Source organism: Epinephelus lanceolatus, chromosome 2 (genome assembly GCF_041903045.1).
Source record: "Epinephelus lanceolatus isolate andai-2023 chromosome 2, ASM4190304v1, whole genome shotgun sequence".
Taxonomy (NCBI): Eukaryota; Metazoa; Chordata; class Actinopteri; order Perciformes; family Serranidae; genus Epinephelus; species Epinephelus lanceolatus.
Window position 1 is genome coordinate 40743505 of NC_135735.1, and position 7201 is coordinate 40750705.

The following is a 7201-nucleotide window of genomic DNA, read 5'->3' on the forward strand; positions in this document are numbered from 1 at the left end:
TGTAACATTAAATGCATTTCCAACCTTAAGAACACGAGATGTTCTGGGTTTTACTTCAGGATAACTTAGTTATCTGGATTGCTATTAAGTTAGCTATAAAAACAATTTACCTCTCCAGTGCTGTAGTGCCTTAAACCTGCATTTTTTCTAATGGCCAGCAGGCGGCAACTTCATTGATTGCAAAATGAAGTCAGATTGTATAGTCTATGTCAAAATGACCCAACTTCTCACTTGATGTATTACCTCAACAAAAATGTTCCTAATGAGTTTATAGTCTTCAATACAAAATGATGTTCACTTTGTAAATTATGGTCCCATTTAAAGAAAGAAAAAATGGACAATAAGGCCTTGTGTCCACCAAAGCATGTCATTCCCAGCTGAAAATGCCAGGAACTCTTCAGAAAATGACCAGATGGGAGCGCTTGGGAGCGTTTTGGGGGCGTAGCAGTTTTTCAGCTGAGATGCTTTGGTTGTGACTTGTTGCTATGATATAAAATATCTGCAGAAGCAAAAATGCCGGCACAGGGTAGAGTACTTGCTCTGGATACAGGAAAAGCTGAGGCATGTAAGGAGAGAGGAGTGACCCATCGGCCTATGTAAGTTCATGTAATAGAGACATATGTTATTATATATACAGTATATATTTCTGCTGTTGTTGTTCAGCACTTGTGTGAAGGGATGAGCACAGTGTTTTATCGCAGAGTTGAACAATTTTCAACTCTTGGTTGCTCAGGAAAAAAAATGCCAAACATGCAGCGCCCAGCAGCTCATAGCACTGCTGCTGATTGTAATGCAAAGAATTTAAAAAAATACGCTGGCCTAACAAAAAAACCCTGGGTCTACTTTAAGGTGTGGCTACCTTTTGATTAACAAGTCGCTGCCATGGCGACCTGTCAATCAGGACAGAGGCGTAGTAATGCGTATCCATGCCACCTTCACCATCTTGTCAAAATATGGTCACTTCTGGCTCCAAAAAACAAGATGGCAACAGCCAAAATGTCTCAAGGCTTCAAAACAGTAGTCCACAAACCAATGGTTGACACAACGGTGGCAACTGGGCTTAGGTGCTATCTGTGTTTTTTAACCATTCATACCTTCCTGACATTTTAACGGGGGTATAGGGTATATGACAGTACATGATGGTACCCCTCACCCCCCATTCCACAAGCTCTCTTAGCTATTTTAGTGTAAAAACTCCAAAAATGTCAAAAAAGGGAATATTTTACACCTATTTTCCTTATTAACCAGAAAAATGCAATCATACACACCTCTGAATTCAAGGTTCTCTCATTCTTCTTAAAATAAACTTAATGCAAACTCTTCAGAAACAAAACAAAACTCACCCAAACCGTCTTGGTTAGTCATTGTTCCAACTCTCAACAACTCGGGTTTGGTTAAAATAAGCCCTTAATTCACAGAGGTAGATGTGAAAGTATGCTGGCTTTACAAGCTACTGTCTCTCTCTGCCATTGCTGCTCGGCATTTAACTAGTTCTGTTACACTATCCCACCACTCGCAGTAACCATCTTTCTCAGGTCAGCTGCCTGGCCCACCAGTAGAGACAGAGCTCTGGTGATACATGTTGTACACTACATACATCTTCAATACAGCATTTGATGTATCAGTTTAATAGAACGTGGAGCTTTTTTGACAGTATTGAAAATCATGCCATCGGGACGGTATACACCCTCGTATACCGTCATAGCTCCTAAGTCTATTGGATACAGTCACTTCTTTTAAACAGTCTATGGAAACAACAAAGGCATGTATGTGCTAACCCTGGCTGTGTTAATGGCTCATTATAAAGAGCCATTATCTTTAATGCCATCCACATAATAACTGAAGTAAACTCCACGAGAACAGAACACATACTAGACAGTATCCAGGATATCTAAGCCTGCTAAGAGATAACTGACTGGAGATGGGAGAGTTCTTTCATCCCATATGCTCCCTGTGGTCTCAGCAGTCTGATAGGGTGACAGTATAACCATGACCTGATTACCTGTCCCCTGAAGCCTGTAATCACTAAAGCCAGCAGACAGGCACTGTCAGTCCGCTGACAGGGAGGATAATTGAAGGTGATGCTACATGCTGCTATCCCTTCTAATGGAATATGAAAACAAAGAGCAGGGACAAGGCAGCGGGGCACCAAAGAGGCATGAACTCCAGAGCAGGATATTTTCTGACTCTTCACCAGCCATGTTTCACTTTACCTGCACATCAGACTTTTAAAATATGGGTCTGTGTGGACTGTGGAGTGATGTCCTGTGGATTAGACTCCCTTGTACAATATCTTTTTTAATGATCAGTCTTTTCCATAGACATTCCCATGAAGTCTCAGGTTTTCCCATGTTCTTCAAAGACAAAAGGGTGTTGTAAAATTAGTGTAATGATAAAATGCTGATGCACTTGTCTGTGTCTCCTGGTTCCACAGTTACAGTGTAGACTATTAAAGAAACATTAAACCTGCATCATTGGGGCCATCCATAACGTTCTGACAGGACTTTTTTTACTGGCTAACTGTGACAGGTTGAAACACCAACAGCAAACGACGCCCCAAAACAAACATCTCCTTTAAACACAACTATGTTCCTAATGATTTAATGTTGTGATAATACTGAGAGAAGCAGCATAATTCAAGAAGGAAAGGCCAGAAAATGGTGATGGTGAATAAACAGAGCAGTTCAGTCCAAAATTAGCTATCGACTTTTAGAGAATTTCCCCAGGCCCTGCCTTGTTATGTGAGCAAGTTGGACTATCTTCACGCTGCCTTTAAATACAGGTCAGTGACAGGGGGAGATGCTCTGCGGGATCCTGGGTAAATCCACAAATGTATTGAATTATACTGGAGAATAACTTTCAGTAATGCTAAAAGTACACATGCCTTGAGGCACAAAGTGTGTTGGAACCTCTGCCATTCTCTTCCTGCTGACTTTGTTTTTGGTGATGTCATTTCCCTACCAAAAAGCTCCAAACATCATTCAAAAGAGTGAATTTGGAGAAACTGAAAGAGATATAGGAATGTGAACACAAAATTAAAAGGTCCTAATCCATTTGTTACCATGAAGAAATTCAAAAGCATTTTTTCATCTTAAAATAGTATTTCTCCAGTCAGCCATGCTTTGTCATTGTTTCTCATTTTGGTCCTGACACATCATAAATGTAAGAGTCAGTAATTCATGTTTTCATCCTTGTTCAATTATGAAACATACATAAACATAAAGATCAGCAGTGGTCATGAATTTGTTCAAAAATGGTGACTGAATCTAATTTTCCAAACACTTGGTTGATGTTACTGCTGTATTTCCTACATGACATATCTAAAATTAAAGTAACAATGTGTAAGATTTAAGGGAATTTAGTGACATCTAGCGGTGAGGATGCAGATTACAACCAGCTGAAACTTCTCCTAGTTGTAATTCCTTCAGTGTTCATGGTTCAGGGGGCTTTTACCAGGAGCCAAGTCATTCACAGAGGTCCCTTCCTCTCCAAAAGAAACAAACCTGGTGATTCAAACTGGTCAAAACACTGAATAAAGCAGTTTCACTTTACAAATCAGTGTTTCTCTGACACTATTTGGCATGTCAGTGACAGGATGCTAGTTTAGCACCTGCAAATGTGCTCACCTTTATTCTCTGCTAATTTAAGATCCAGACGTTCAGGAGATTTTTACCAGGAGCTGAATTATCAGCAGAGGTATTTTCCTCTCAAATAGTAATTGGCCCATTGATTTAAACCAGTAAAACCACTGAGTAAAGCACTTTCACCTTAAAGAAGCGTATTTCCAATGCTCTTGTCATGGAGGGGCTACTAACTACAATGCGAAAACACGAATCGCCCTTTCTAAAGCCAGTGCTTAGTTTGTCCGTTCTGGGCTGCTGTAAAATGGTGGCGCAAATTGGCAGTCTCCGCAGATGAGGACCTGCTTCCTATTAATTGAAAAATGTGCTCCTTTGACTCTGATGCAGCCCCTCTGTCTGCACTCATCTCTCAGTAGCCTCACTCACTGTCACACCCACAGCACTATCTGATTGGTTTCACATCACAAGTAATGAGTAATAGCCTACCAGCATCGAAGGCTGCTATGCTTCTGTGTGTTACTGGATGTGAACTTCAGTTGTATGAGAACTGCAAGGAGAGGAAGAGGGAGTGAGACTACGCCTGTATGCAGCAAAACATGTGACCCGGTGATCATAGTTTATAAAAATGCAGTGTGGTGAGGATATGGACATGTCATACACCATACGTATGTAACACGTACCTGCTGATGCATATTTAAGCAGCATTAGACCCGATTATATAAGTTATCTGTCACCCTATTTGTCACTGTTAGTAGAGACTTTAGTTTGAATAATGCACTGAATGTAAATGTAAAATTTTATATCAAAAATGTTCTACAATAGCTACAGTATAGAGCCCTGAGAATAGACAAAACAAATAGTAATAGCACTAAATGACCCTGTCAATGTGTATATGTCCATGTAACTATTCTGTAAGGATAGACTTGAGAAAATGTGAAGCTATCCTTTAAATCCAGATGTTCACATTGCTGCATGAAACAAAATGACATCAGCTCTGACAAAACTGGCAAATAACAAAAAGCAATTTGTAGTTAAAATAATTCCCCCATATTACCTCTGTGATGTTTGTAAAACTGGTGTTTGTGGTGTTACTGTCCCTTCTAATCCTGCTTCAGTCAGTGATTTCCCACAGGATGTCCTTTAGGTGTTAGCTGGGACACACAGTATGGTTGGTATGTTTGTGGTGCTGTAGCATTTTGGGGATCCATAACTACATACTCCATACTTGCAGCACTTTGTGTTCAGCTGCATGGCCTAAACTGAAGTTTTGGTGGTCCAATAGCTAACAACACAGATATCTTGATGTATTTATTGCTGTGAAGTCACTGTAATGGTACTGAAATATCCCTGTAGGGACTTCTAACATGACTGCTGTTGAATTATAACGTCATTTTCTGTATTAGCTGTGCTCCAACTCCAGCCCTACAGGAACCTCTCTAAGAAATGATCATACACATAAACCATACCATACTTATTTTTGGAAACAAGCAGAGTCCATTATATTCAGTGAGACCGGATGTAGTAGTAGAAGAAGAAGAAGAAGAATAATTTGAGCAAAGTGAATCAAAGTTTTATAAAGCTCTCCATCAGGATACTTATCACACACAAACATGTACAGTAGACGGGCTGCCCTCACATACAGTGACACTTAGCCACACAATCACAACCACAAGAAACTTAGCGCCATTAAACGGCTGCTACGTACGTACATCCACTTGTGTGAGGCGTTTAATGTCATTATTTGAAGCTGTTTAGAAAACAACAGCGTAACGGGCCAAGTTACAATGTGTTCAAAATATCGCCACATTATATGAAGTACAGAGGCTCCCCTCCCTCTCAGAGGACACACACACAGTACACAGAGTTTCTGACAGAATATAAAAGAGAAGACTTACCCCTCTGTAACCTTCTCTCTTTGTTTTCTTCTTATCAAAGTCACTCCGGCACACCAACACAGACAGATTCCCGTCCGCTATATTTAGGAAACTGACAAACTCAGAGCAGCTCGAGGCGTAGCTCCTCCCACCAGTGTGCGTGCAGCTACGTCCGCGCGCGCGTGCTTGGGTCATCCTACAATTATGGGTGTGAGGGTATGAGTGTGTTTTGTATTATAATGTGCAAGTAACTTCGTGTATCATTTCAATTATGTCAACATTACTTTACAGGAATGTTTTGAATTTGTCTGTAAGAGTAGCTGAAGATAAAATTCATCCTCTCACACAGCAGCTGACACAGCATCATATGAAACATATGATCCTCCTGATACTAAGTGCTGATACCAGACTTTTCAGCTGCAGTGTCAACCCAAACACCAGCTCAGTGTAATAACCGATCCACTGATATCTTATTGAGCCCTGGCCCTGAAGGAAGAAGGAGAAAGCTTGTGACTCAAAGGCCACGGGTTCAAGTTCCTGCAGCAGCTGCTCGTGACGCAGCCAATGCAGCGTCACTGTCTTCCTTCAGCAACACTGTCACTACCAGCACAGCTTTCATTTTCAAAGGTTTTTCAAAGGGAAAACAAAATATGAATTGATCATACACCTCAGCACTGTGTTGTTGTCATGTAAGCTCATTGATAGATAAAGACCAAGCTTATGATTTATGCTCAGGTAAGTCTGTTGAGAGCCTGAAGGTGATTGGTTTGACAGAAAATAGAAGATAAAACTAGAGAGTTTACTCAACTCAACTCAAATGTATTTATAAAGCACATTTAAAAACAACTCAGGTTGACCAAAGTTCTGTACAAAAGGAATAAAATGCTAAAAACGCAAACATGAGGGGCACCATAACTGTCAGGTACACAGCTCATACATTTAGAGACACAACATACACAGGGAAAACCACATCAGGGGGACTCAAATGCTAATGAATAAATGCAGGTTTTGAGCCTGGGCTTAAATGAGCCAGTGGTGGGGGCAGATGTGATTAGGAGGGGTATGCTGTTCCACAGTTTGGGGGCAGACACAGCAAAGGCACGATCGCCCCTGAGCTTAAGTCTGGAGCGTGGGACAGCCAGGTCCCTCAGGTCAGCTGACCTAAGGGACCTGGGCGTAGAATAGGGGGTTAGAAGGTCTGTGATGTAGGATGGGGCCAGACCATTAAGGGCTTTGTACACAAACAGGAGAACCAATACACACTATAAGATTCTCATTGTAAATTTAGACACTTGACCTTTCAAGAAGAACATTTAGTTTCACAAAAATATGTAATTACATGCAATTTATGATGGTGGACTTATTTGTACTCCTACTTAGCTGCCAGAGAAGTCAAAGTTGCAAGGATATTTCTGTTTCTTATTTCGTCTCTTATCCCTGGAATATTTTTTTTTTTCAAATATAACCATCTTATATGATAAAATAGCCTATTCTTGTGCATGTTTTCTGCAAATGTTCAAAAAGTGGCATTGATTTCTATATTACTGTTAACAATACAGAGGTGTCAAATGTTTTTAAGCAATGATATATCAGGCATTATGTCACTACAGACAATGTAAGCTGTTGGGTGGAATGTTTGCTTTGGCAAGGAAACGTCAATGAAACAAATAAGGGCAAAAGATACATTGTCCTTCAAACAAATGTATTTGTTTTCACTAGTAAGAGGCTACTTTTAGAACTGTGTGT

The 7201-nt window shown here is 40.4% G+C and overlaps 1 protein-coding gene across 5 annotated transcripts in view; it reads right to left on the minus strand.

Moving 5' to 3' along the window:
• The window catches only part of LOC117256615 (myocyte-specific enhancer factor 2A-like), a 56150-nt gene extending 50547 nt beyond the window's left edge, over nt 1-5603 (minus strand). The window contains exons 1-2 of one of the 5 annotated variants that reach the window (XM_078161730.1): nt 5477-5557; nt 4068-4128 (exon numbers count right to left, since the gene is read on the minus strand). The gene's annotated coding sequence lies outside the window, so the exon portion shown is untranslated. Of the gene's footprint in view, nt 1-4067; nt 4129-5476 lie in introns of all 5 variants that reach the window. The other 4 variants (XM_078161744.1, XM_033626264.2, XM_033626181.2 and 1 more) reach the window with 4 other exon arrangements.
• Nucleotides 5604-7201: the final 1598 nt, after the last annotated feature.